Source organism: Coregonus lavaretus (assembly GCF_964263955.1).
Source record: "Coregonus lavaretus genome assembly, chromosome: 28".
NCBI lineage: Eukaryota > Metazoa > Chordata > Actinopteri > Salmoniformes > Salmonidae > Coregonus > Coregonus lavaretus.
The window spans coordinates 6,483,417-6,497,118 of NC_140015.1; the positions used below are offsets into that span (position 1 = coordinate 6,483,417).

General features: G+C 44.0%; 1 protein-coding gene across 1 annotated transcript in view; it reads right to left on the minus strand.

Annotated features, from left to right (window-relative positions):
* crhr1 (corticotropin releasing hormone receptor 1) overlaps positions 1-13,702 on the minus strand; it is a gene marked incomplete at both ends in the record, with an annotated part of 168,132 nt that overhangs the window by 61,421 nt on the left and 93,009 nt on the right. The window lies entirely within an intron of this gene.

A 13,702-nucleotide genomic window follows, 5' to 3' on the forward strand; every position in this document is an offset into this window, starting at 1 on the left:
GCACTCCCTTTAAGAATGTGCTCCTAATCTCAGCTCGTTACCTGTATAAAAGACACCTGGGAGCCAGAAATCTTTCTGATTGACAGGGGGTCAAATACTTATTTCCCTCATTAAAATGCAAATCAATTTATAACATTGTTGACATGCGTTTTTCTGGATTTTTTTGATGTTGTTATTCTGTCTCTCACTGTTCAAATAAACCTACTATTAAAATTATAGACTGATCATTTCTTTGTCAGTGGGCAAATGTACAAAATCAGCAGGGGATCAAATACTTTTTTCCCTCATAGAATGATAGGTAGTCATTGTCAAAAGTTTTGGGAATGACACAAGTATTGGTCTTCACAAAGTTTGCTGCTTCAGTGTTTTTAGATATTTTTGTCAGATGTTACTATGGTATACTGAAGTATAATTACAAGCATTCCATAAGTGTCAAAGGCTTTTATTGACATTTACATTAAGTTCATGCAAAGAGTCAATATTTGCAGTGTTGACCCTTCTTTTTCAAGACCTCTGCAATCCGCCCTGGCATGCTGTCAATTAATATGCTTCTTCTTGAGCCACTCCTTTGATGGCAGCCCATTCTTGCATAATCAATGCTTGGAGTTTGTCAGAATTTGTGGGTTTTTGTGTCACGGTTTCGGCCGAGGCTGCTCCTCCTCCTTGCTCGGGTAGGTTTCGGCGGTCGACGTCCCCGGAGTACTAGCTGCCACCGTTGTATGTTTCATGTTCGTTTGGTTTGGTCTTGATGTTGTACACCTGTTTCTAGTTAGTCTTCATTAGTGTCCTATTTAGTTCTCGTTGTGTGTGTCAGGTGTTGTGTGTGATTACGCTTCTGTTTGGTGTTCTGAGCTACGTGTTTCCCTCCGTTGTTTGGAGTGGTTTTCGCACATGTTAGTGCGCCTTTTGTTTGACGCCTGTGTGCGCCTTTATTTCGCCTCCGGGCTTGTTGGGCTCGTGTACTACGTGAATATTTCACTAAAGTATTTTGGACTTAGTTTCTGCGTCCTGCGCTTGATTCCTGCACCACACCCACCTTCAGCACCCGTGACATTTTGTTTGTCCACCCGCCTCTTGAGGATTGACAACAAGTTCTCAATGGGATTAAGGTCTGGGGAGTTTCCTGACCATGGACCCAAAATTTCGATGTTTTGTTCCCTGAGCCACTTAGTTATCACTTTTGCCTTATGGCAAGGTGCTCCATCCTGCTGGAAAAGGCAAACAGTTCTTGGATGGTTGGGAAAAGTTGCTGTCGGAGGATGTGTTGGTCCCATTCTTTATACATGGCTGTGTTCTTAGGCAAAATTGTGAGTGAGCTCACTCCCTTGGCTGAGAAGCAACCCCACACATGAATGGCCTCAGGATGCTTTACTGTTGGCATGACACAGGACTGATGGTAGCGCTCACCTTGTCTCTCCAGACAAGCTTTTTTCCGGATGCCCCTAACACTCAGAAAGGGGATTCATCAGAGAAAATGACTCTACCCCAGTCCTCAGCAGTCCAATCCCAGTACCTTTTGCAGAATATCAGTCTGTCCCTGATGTTTTTCCTGGAGAGAAGTGGCTTCCTCGCTGCCCTTCTTGACACCAGGCCATCCTCCAAAAGTCTTCGCCTCACTGTGCGTGCAGATGCACTCACACCTGCCTGCTGCCATTCCTGAGCAAGCTCTGCACTGGTGGTGCCCCGATCCCGCAGCTGAATCAACTTTAGGAGACGGTCCTGGCGCTTGCTGGACTTTCTTGGGTGCCCTGAAGCCTTCTTCACAACAATTGAACCGCTCTCCTTGAAGTTCTTGATGATCCATAAAATTGTTGATTTAGGTGCAATCTTACTAGCAGCAATATCCTTGCCTGTGAAGCCCTTTTTGTGCAAAGCAATGATGACGGCACGTGTTTCCTTGCAGGTAACCATGGTTAACAGAGGAAGAACAATGATTTCAAGCACCACCCTCCTTTTAAAGCTTCCAGTCTGTTATTCTAACTCAATCAGCATGACAGAGTGATCTCCAGCCTTGTCCTCGTCAACACACTCACCTGTGTTAACGAGAGATTAACTGATATGATGTCAGCTGGTCCTTTTGTGGCAGGGCTGAAATGCAGTGGAAATGTTTTTGGGGGATTAAGTTCATTTTCATGGCAAAGAGGGACTTTGCAATTAATTGCAATTCATCTGATCACTCTTCATAACATTCTGGAGTATCTGCAAATTGCCATCATAAAAACTGAGGCAGCAGACTTAGTGAAAATTAATATTTGTGTCATTCTCAAAACCTTTGACCACGACTGTACATATACCCTAAATTATCTCAACTACCTCGTATCCCTGCACATACTCCTGACTCGGTACCAGTACTCCTTGTATATAGCCTTGTTATGATTATTTAATTTTCTATTTTGCTCATTTTTTTTTACTTTTTATCTCTGCCTTGGGAAAGGGCTCGTAAGTAAGCTTTCACTGTAAAGTTTGTATTCGGCGCATGTGACAAATACAATTGTATTTGATTATGTGGTCTTTAAATAAGTCAATAGTTGATTCATTATGAGGTCATCATTGTCTGCTAAATGGCATATAATAATTATTATTATTATTATTATTATTATTATTATTATTATCATGTACAGCAGACTTTGCAAAGGGTCTATAGATGTAACATAATTGAATTTCACCTATGAAAATGGTTTAATATGTCTGTATGTATTATGTACTGTTAGACTGGTATTTAATAGAGAGACAGATTCAAAGTTCAGAGGTTTGAGTTGACACTGTGGATTACATGAGTTCCCATCATCTGTGAAAAAGACCCATATAACCCAACCAGATGGCTTTTATGAGAGATGATCACTAAAACAGGCCTGGGGCAAGCACTGGGACATACAGTTTGAATTCCAATTCTAAGATTGTTGTCATTAATATCAATGTGGAATGAGTGATATCAAATACCAAAGCCAACTAGAGACACATATTGGTCATTTAGTCATTTTCCTTGACATCAAAAAGGGAAATTATATGTCATTGGTCCTTTAAATCACATCTTTACTTTACAGACTAAAATGAATGTGAAAATAAGTGTTGGTGCAGTTGGTGCTCTACAGCAAATGACCAGTCAATTAAAAACCATGGTGGGCAGCAGACTGCTTCCCTGCCTGCAGTGTGCTCTTGATAGCAGACTTGTCTATTGATTTTGAAGCTTCATTGTGGCACAAGATGTGGTTCCCTATGTGAGTTTCAGATTCGGACCACATTCTCATACAGTTGAGGGGCAGCTGTCTCTCAAATGTCTATCTCCTCCTCTACAAACAACAGCCCCTCATCTCTTTTCTTTTCAGAGATCTTTGTACACTTCCTCCCTCTCTTCTTTCTGGACATGTTGGACACCTTCTGTACCTGTTCTCATTACTGCATCACAGAGCACACCTTCTAGTTTTGTCTCTTTTAACATGTTCCTCTTCCCCTTATCTCTCTGCCTCTCTGTTTCTCTCTTCCCTCCACACTCTCTCTCTCTCTCTCTCTCCCCCCCCCCTCTCTCTCTCTCTCTCTCTCTCTCTCTCTCCCCCCTCTCTCTCTCTCTCTCTCTCTCCCCCCCTCTCTCTCTCTCCCCCCTCTCTCCCCCCCCCCTCTCTCTCTCTCTCTCTCTCTCTCTCTCTCTCTCTCTCCCCTCTCTCTCTCTCTCTCTTTCTCTATGCGATTTAGCTCTGTCCCACAGTGTTATTTCCCTCCGTATTCTATCCACCACACTATTGTCATTTTGGATAACTGGAAAGCGGGGGGGACTAAGATCTACTAACAGGCAAAGAAACAAAAACCGAACTCCAAACTTCCCCTAGAGTCGAATGTGAATCTTCATCCATCCAGATCATCCTGATGGGATTATCTCCTCTGTAATCCCCCAATCTAATCTGTCACGTTGATGGATTACCACCAGGCCGCCACTGGCAGATTACAAACGTACGCCTTGATGAGTAAAGTTCATGACACTGTAGTCCCCTGTAGCTCAGTTGGTAGAGCATGGCGCTTGCAACGCCAGGGTTGTGGGTTCATTTCCCACAGGGGGCCAGTATGAAAATGTATGCACTCACTAACTGTAAGTCGCTCTGGATAAGAGCGTCTGCTAAATGACTAAAATGTAATGAGGGAGAAAATTTGAAAAAGTGTAGCCACCCCATCTCCCTAGCACCACCCCAGAACACATGCACAAACACACTCATCCAACCCATACCAAAAAAATGCTATCCATCCTAGGAGCTATTTCTAGCAGAGCTATCTTGATCTCGCAAGTCGGGGAGTCTGTTTTACCTCAGGCTACAATACTGTAAAGGCTCTCCTAGAGACTCTTAATCTACTCTCTCCTGTCTGCTATCTCTGTCTTTGTCTCTGTCTCTCTCGCTGTGCTGTGCTGTGATTTAACTGGGGGGAACTAGCTTTGTCATTCACAAACAAACCAACTGTTATAGTGCTATTCATTACATAAAGAATCTCAAAGCGCTTTAAAGCAACACAAAAAAGACAAGCAATTTAGAAAACAATAACATCATTCATGAGATGGAAGGTCAAGAGAGGGTTGCAAAGTTCATGGCTTGAGTGGTCATCGGACGCAAGTGGTCAATGGGGGAACGCAAGCAAAGGTGGTCTCTGGACATGGTATCTCACATGGTGATAGTACTCAGCCCTGAGGGCATCTTTTTCTCTTTCCTGGCTGAGCAGTAGCAGCATTCAGAGCAGCCTCCAAACGAACACAGCGAAGGCAAGCCGTAACTCGACAGGATAACACTCAAACCACCATTCCAACCCATAGTAAAAACAACTACCAGGTTCATAAGGATCACTTTACATAGGGTCTCGCTCATGGTAACGCTGATCCTAATGCTCCGACTGGCTACAGTTTCTTAGAAATATTCATATTCTTGTTGGGTCTGAGGGAAACAGATGTCAGTGAGGGATCCAAAGTGCTTCTGTGGACGTCCTTCCTGGCCCCTATCTCTTTAATTAGGCAACTGGGACATACCGGATAGTCCTAGCATACGATGGAGCACACAGGCTTGTATTTATCTATCCATCTATCCATCCATCCACCCAACCACCCACCAATCTACACACATTAGCATTACATGCATGTGTATTGTATATGTGCCAGTATGTAAGGGCAGGCTGTTTGTGTATTTGTCCAAAAGTTAATATGTTTATTGAAACATCGGAGGCTGTGAGCCTTGTGTTGTGTATGACCTCCCTGAAACCTGATAGATAAGAACAAGGCACATATGTTTTGTCATGTAACACTGGTCCGCAGAGGGGGAGGGTAGGCGGAGGCTTCACACACACACACACACACACACACACACACACCCACACACACACACACACGCACACACATCACATGCTTTTTGATGGCGGTGCACAGCCGCCTCCCAACCTTAGAGGCCAGCCTTCCCGCTGGCCAAATCTGTTACCAATTTCCTCCTGCTCTCTTAAAGGAGGCCAGTGAAGCTCTCTGAGCCAATAAAACAGGACAGGGAGAATGGAGGAGCAGCATGCCATGCAGAGCCAAACAGAGGGAGAAGGCTGCATCGCCAGCCCAGTGAACAGTAGGGATGGCTGGGCCCTCATCTCATTTCTCCTGACTCCCCTGCCTCTCCTTCTGCTTAACCCTATAGGGTCCAGTGCTGGTTTAGATAAACTATTGTTTTAGTTTGATATTTATATGAATGACGAAGAGAATAATTACTATGTCTGTTATGTAATGACTCCTGATGATGACTAAGATCTGTGATTATAGAAAACATTTGTGCCATTGGTACTCAATGTGTTAAGACTGAGTCAGAGATTTGAGCTGGTACATTCAGTTGGTATTTAGCTATTTGGTCAAATTACTTTTGGCTTTGTACTTTGGAACACAGAGAGTATCTCACTGTAGAGCTGAGATTTTACTAATACATTTCAAATCTGCAAGAGGAGATTCCAGCAACTTGAAACTGTAAATGGACATACAGTAGTGATTAGTAAAAGTGGGTGAGAGAGAAAAAAAGCAGGGTGAAACGGGTTCCCACTAAAACACATCCATGCAGTTTCCCTCTAGTTCTAGTGGGGCAGGCTAACAATCCGCAGTATGCGCAAAACATGAACCTCTCCCCACCTTTAATGTTTTAGTTCTAAGACATTGCTCTGATACAGGTAGCTGTTACACTCACAGTTTCATTCGCTCTGTGCCCAAATATCTTCCACACTACCCTTTGTGAAGAATGTATAATCCATCCTAGCAGCTGTTTCTAGCAGGGTTATCTTGATCTCGCAGGTGGGGGAGTCTGTTTTACCTCATGCTACAACACTGCTTAATCTACACTCTCCTGTCTGCTATCTGTGCCTGTGTCTCTCTCTCTCTCTCTGTGCTTTATCTGGGGGGGAGCTAGCTTTGTCATTCACAAATGAACCAACGAGTACCTTGTATTCTGTATAAAACATTAACTCTGGGAAGTAAGGCAGACATAGGGATGTATTTTTTACTCGGAAACGAGTCCCTCATTGATCATTCGTCTGCCTCAGCATAACGAGACATGGTGATAGTACTATATCCTGAGGCATCTCTTTCCCTTTCCTGGAAGAGCAGCATCCAGCATCATCCCCCTAACGCCCAGCGTAGGCAAGATGTAATTCGACAAGATAACTTGCCTGAGCCAGTTGTTGTCCCCCATGAGGAAATATTATATAATAATATGCCATTTAGCAGACGCTTTTATCCAAAGCGACTTACAGTCATGCGTGCATACATTTTTGTGTATGGGTGGTCCCGGGGATCGAACCCACTACCTTGGCGTTACAAGCGCCGTGCTCTACCAGCTGAGCTACAGAGGACCATGGATCTGGGGGGGGGGGGGGGACTATAGATCTGTCTCCGTACGTTCATCACATTCAATATCACAGACACCACTGGTGAATGATGTGTCTTGCCATGGAGATCCGACATTTACAGAATTACACTGATTGGCCCTATAGTAATCAACTGAAAACTTTGAACAAGCACATCGCCTGTCCCGTTTGAGCTACATTCATGAAATGTTGTATATATGTGCAGCCCCTGATGAGAAACATGTTTCCCATAAGGACCTATAAGCTTTGCCCATTAGATGTTTTCATTACCTTTCAATACCTAACCTTGCGAAGATAATGGCACTGAGCCTTTTTCTAAAATGTTTGATGAGTTGGAGAACACATTGGGAGGGCTCTTAGACCGTTCCTCCATACAGAATCCTTCCAGATCCTTGATATTCTTTGTCTGGCTTATGGACTGCCCTCTTCAATTCAAACTACAGGTTTTCAATAGGGTTCAAGTCCGGAGACTGAGATGGCCATTGCAAAATGTTGATTTTATGGCCAATTAACAATTTATTTGTGTATTTTGATGTGTGCTTGGGGTTATTGTCTTGCTGGAAGATTCACTTGCAGCCAAGTTTCAGCCTCCTGGCAGCGGCAACAAGGTTTTTGGATAAAATATCCTGGTACTGGGTAAAGTTCATGATGCTGTTGACCTTAACAAGTGCCCCAGGACTAGTGGAAGCAAAATAGCCCCATATCATCAAAGATCCACCACCATATTTTACAGTAAGTATGGTGTTCTTTTCTGCTCATGCATTGTCATATGGACGCCAAACCCACCACTGGTGTGCATGGCCAAAGAGCTCTATTTTCATGTCATCCAACAAATGTAAACACCTGGAGTTTGCTAAACTGCATTGGCACTTGGATTGGAAACGGTGATTTGGTCAGATGACATGAAAATAGATCTCTTTGGTCATGCTCACCAGTGGTGGGTTTGGCGTTAAAATGAGAATCCATGAGCAAAAAAGAACCCCATACCTAATTCAGCATCTTTATCAAGGGTGTCAATAATTTCAGACCCCACTGTATATGCATCTCCTTATGAGAAACAAGTATCCCATAAGGACCTACAAGCTCTGCCCATAATTTATTTTCGGAAATTAGACTTGTTGTCCCCCATGATTGTGGGGGGAATATATATGTTTTTATAAAATGCTGCTACTCTTCCTTCCTATATGATTTGATGACACTACATAACTGCCCGGTCTTTTGTCACGAAACTTTGCACAAGGGTGGCTTAAATGTGGCTATGGCATGCTTGGCCCCGGAATTGTTGCTTGCAGCTATATTTTTTGATAACTGATATTCAGATTTAGACCAAATAAGTTTAACACCATTTTGCAACAGCTCTGATGACATATCAGCTCTGATGACATATCAGCTCTAATGACATATCAGCTCTGATAACATATCAGCTCTGATGTAATATCAGCTCTGATGACATATCTGCCTGTGAAATGAACACATTTCCCCACATGCCACTAAGGTTGTTGTTTTTGCTTTTCTCCTGTAATACATCTCCCTATCAAGCAGTGGGGTCCGTTCTCTGACATCCCATCCATTGTGAGCTATCAAGTTTTGATTTCCAGCGAGGGAAAAAAGACTTCATTGTTTATTACTCTCTCTTATTAATTCACCCAACAGAAGTTGGAATAATTGTCACTAATTGGACCAAGGGGGGGCACTGTATCATTTATGGACGACATGTTTACCGTTGTCTTTGTGCACTTGCTTTCACAGTCAAGCGATTGTTAGACTTTCTTTTGTCTTTGGCCTGTCTACCAAAGCCCCGAGGGCTTTATGTTCAACCCGAGTTCACATATACAACACGTGAAAAGCATTGGGCCAGTAAGCATTTTATTTCATGTCAAGTCTGTGGATCTCACTCAGTAAAGGTAACACTACCATGAAACTGCTTTATCACTGAGTGACAAGCAGCCCTCTTTAGAGGCCATGATTGACCTGGAAAAATAGACTCTTTTGCTATTTCTATAACCCCTGCCTCTGGGGCTCTGGTGACAATGACCTTTTCCTACCTTAACAAAGTGCTTTTTCTTGTTTAAGAGTACATGTGCCACTGTGGAATGGGATGGGGACGTGACACAGTGGAATGGGATGGGGACATGTGACACAGTGGAATGGGATGGGGACATGTGACACAGTGGAATGGGATGGGATGGAGACATATGCCACAGTGGAATGGAATGGGGACATGTGACACAGTGGAATGGGATGGGGACATGTAACACAGTGGAATGGGATGGGATGGACACATATGCCACAGTGGAATGGAATGGGGACATGTGACACAGTGGAATGGGATGGGGACATGTGACACAGTGGAATGGGATGGGATGGAGACATATGCCACAGTGGAATGGAATGGGGACGTGACACAGTGGAATGGGATGGGGACGTGACACAGTGGAATGGAATGGGGACATGTGACACAGTGGAATGGGATGGGGACATGTAACACAGTGGAATGGGATGGGATGGAGACATATGCCACAGTGGAATGGAATGGGGACATGTGACACAGTGGAATGGGATGGGGACATGTGACACAGTGGAATGGGATGGGATGGAGACATATGCCACAGTGGAATGGAATGGGGACGTGACACAGTGGAATGGAATGGGGACATGTGACACAGTGGAATGGGATGGGGACATGTGACACAGTGGAATGGGATGGGATGGAGACATATGCCACAGTGGAATGGAATGGGGACATGTGACACAGTGGAATGGGATGGGGACATGTGACACAGTGGAATGGGATGGGATGGAGACATATGCCACAGTGGAATGGAATGGGGACATGTGACACAGTGGAATGGGATGGGGACATGTGACACAGTGGAATGGGATGGTATGGAGACATATGCCACAGTGGAATGGAATGGGGACATGTGACACAGTGGAATGGAATGGGGACATGTGACACAGTGGAATGGGATGGGGACATGTGACACAGTGGAATGGGATGGGATGGAGACATATGCCACAGTGGAATGGAATGGGGACATGTGACACAGTGGAATGGGATGGGGACATGTGACACAGTGGAATGGGATGGGATGGAGACATATGCCACAGTGGAATGGAATGGGGACATGTGACACAGTGGAATGGAATGGGGACATGTGACACAGTGGAATGGGATGGGATGGAGACATATGCCACAGTGGAATGGAATGGGGACATGTGACACAGTGGAATGGGATGGGGACATGTGACACAGTGGAATGGGATGGGATGGAGACATATGCCACAGTGGAATGGAATGGGGACGTGACACAGTGGAATGGAATGGGGACATGTGACACAGTGGAATGGGATGGGGACATGTGACACAGTGGAATGGGATGGGATGGAGACATATGCCACAGTGGAATGGAATGGGGACATGTGACACATTGGTGTTGTTTTAGTACAGCAGAACAGATATGTGCTGTATGTAGCGAATGAAAAAGTGCATGTACTCTCGCAGTGTTTGATTGCAATCATCTATTGGTTGTTTAATACTGGGGTAGTCAAGTCTGTAGGACATGGCTTCATTATCCTTACCACGTATGCCACTGGACTGGAATGAAGAACATTTCACAGTAATTTCCCCTTTCTATTACAAATGTATGCAGTGAATACACAGATACAGTACATAAATAATTCAAATCCATAATCATAGTAATCTCATGAAAAGCAAAGGCTATATAGACTTCTGCTTCTGCCAAGTTCTTTTAAAACAAAATAAACCTTAACATGACTCCTAACCCATGAACTCTCTCCTAGTGGGAGCCTAGCCCAGGGAAAGGAAACTTAAAAGGGGTGAACTAGCTACGTATTCCTGGGTCAAAGCTCATCATATCTGTTCCTCACTGCTTTAGTCTGCAAAGTCATAGGAGCGGAGCATTCGCTCGGCTGCCTATTAAAGAGGAAATAACCCCAAAACATCCAGCCTGGGCAGGAGCAGACTTACCACAGAGAAAATTAGAACATAAACTAACAGCTGGACATGATTTTAATAAAATAAGCACTCTAGCGACAACAGCAATTCCTCCTTAAACAACCATTACCAACTGAGCAACCCCAAAATAAACTATGGTGAATCGTAAACCAAATGCTCTCAAGGGTTGCTGGGATTTCAAGGAATGCAGCTTTGTGATTGGACCAAGAAGATTATAGCCTATTGTCAGCTATAAGCTTTGCGGACAGGAAGCTGCCCTAGAAAGCAGTTACTCAGCCCCCTCCTGCTGTGCTGGTATACGGAACAAATGGTGAGATCAAATTGAACGTTTTGTAACCATACTGAAGTGGTTGAGTCATCTTGTCAGTAGCCCACTGTGCTGTAAAAGGTTTTAAATGTTCTACAGGTGGAAAGGGCAAATTATCATTTACAACACGGCCCTGCTCAATACATAGTCAAATACCTTCCAGGTAAAAAAAAATGAACTTGCTTTTGTAGGCTAGATCCTCTCCTAAAGGTGATATTGAATGCTGATGCTAGCAACCCTGGCAGCAGATGGCTTTCATTCCTTCTCAACAAAACCTGGTCATATAAGTTTGGTCTCCCACTATTTATGCAACCGGTGTTAAAACCCAACACTTCAAAGTGTTAAAATTCAACAGTTACTGCATACCTCGTAAAATGTGTGTATTGCTGGCATAAACAGCTCCAACAACAGAACCACTGTAGTCAGATATAGTGAATGCCAGGAAAGAGTAATATAGCTAACCTTTTCCAGACTTGATTAAAAAAAGATTTGTAAGCCAAAGCTACGCCCTAAAGGTTTGCACACTTTCTGAATATCAGTGAAGGTCACTGGAACTACTTTTAATTAAGTACATCGGGACCTTTATGTCTGCAAGGTGACACTGTTTTAATAGCACAGCTTTGCCACCGTCCTCAGTCTTTGAATAACCATGCCATTGAGTCCCATACTGTTTTTAATTTTCCCTATACCACAAGGTTTGATTTTGTAAACGCACAGTACCAACCTTCCCCGATGCTTGGATCTGGATGAGCCAAACCACAAAGCAGTGGGCGTCCGAGGCGACAGCGTGCTCCCCTGTGTGAGTGGACTTATTAATTTGCATGTGTATGTCCCTCGGGAAACAGATGGTGGGGAGAGGAGAGCAGGCAGTGTGCAGCCGTCTGCCCAGTAGCAAGGGGGTCCTCAACAACCTTAGAGGACTCACGTGTTCGGCTGTTCACAATGCTGCTAGCTAGCAGCTGCCTGCTTGCTTGCCAATGGCCATCACACTCAATCTGTGTCATTGGTTTTGGGAAGGGAGCTAATTTCTTTATTATATGATTAATGTACTGTAGCTGTCAGACTCATTCAAATGAGGTTTGATGTGTTTTCATGCAACGGAAAGGAAGACAAAAAGTTCACAGGTCAAATGTGGGGTTAAAAACTCTTTCAGAGACAAATTACACTGTACAGCAAGAGTTATAAGGGAATCTAATTGACCTGTTTACAATCAATGGTACGGGCATTGGAATAGCTTGATGTGAGAAAACTCACAGAAAACGTGTTTTCAGCTCACGTTGTACAGTATGTGTAACAAGTGGTTGGAGCTACTGTACAGTATATGCTCGGGAGACCATGCATACAGCACTACCTCAGGCTACCTTTCCTTCCTTCCAACCAGAACCCCTCCATTACGCTCCATAATGATCTGGTCAATGTAAACCACCATTTATGCCTTGTTAAATACAAGCTACAAATGAGATAACAAGCCTATACATTATTCAAGCTCCCTCCCACTCTCTTCTCCTCCCAAAACAACCCATGATACATATTTTAGCTGGCAGAAGGCATGTGGGGCCCATAGTAGGCCCGCTTATTTGCCTGTCAGTAAAGACTAGAATCAGTGGGGGTCCTACTGGCACCCCAGGTCCCACAACAACAACAGGACTCCATTAACGTGTGATGGAGGGTAGGGGGGAAAGGGACTACAAAAGCGTCCTTTCCCATAACAAAAGCGTCCTTTCCCATAATAGTGCTCCATTGAATGTCTGACTCAATAGAGCTGCATGAGGTGCTTGTTGGAGACGGAAGAAAAGTGGTTCGGTAAAAGCCCTGTCGCATTGAGGACTGAGATATAAAGGTATAACTCTGTATAACTGGTAGCTTCTGCTGTGAATGACAAAGCTGAGCTGGGCGCTCTCCAAAATATTTCGATGGAGTACAGTTGCCTCAGTAAGCATTCACTCGTGATGGTTTAGTCATCCAACATCAATAGGATGCTCATTGACAACTAAAAGCAAACTGAAAAGATAAAGCTTGGAACACCCAATCTATAACACACATCATCAGTCCTGGAATTTTAAAGATAATCTGTGCTGGAAGAGCACATGGTGGTGCTGGTGTGATTTCTGTTGTACCACAGAATGTTTTTATTGGCAGCGGTAGTCTCAAGATTCGAGAAGAGGGCCAGTAACCTGAGGGTAGCCACCCGCTTCGAATACCAAGTCCGACGGAAAGATCTGGTGGGATGTGAGCTGGTACCGGAGGGTTGCTTGCATCAGTATCACAGGTGCTACTGCCATTGTGCCCTTGAGCAAGGTACTTACAGGATAAGCTTGATTTTTTACAATCAAATCTATATTCATGAAAAGTACATGTTACAGAAGGGATCCAGACTATGAGAAACTTACCCCAAACAGCAAATCACTTACTCATCCTCGTTGTGTAGTATGGGGGCCCTGAAAAAACATGAACAAACGCTCCAAACACCCAAATACGTCCTTTTAGAAAAGTCAAATCTCTCAGTATAGTGATGCAGATTGGTAGATGTTGTACACATGAAATGGTGTCATTCTGAA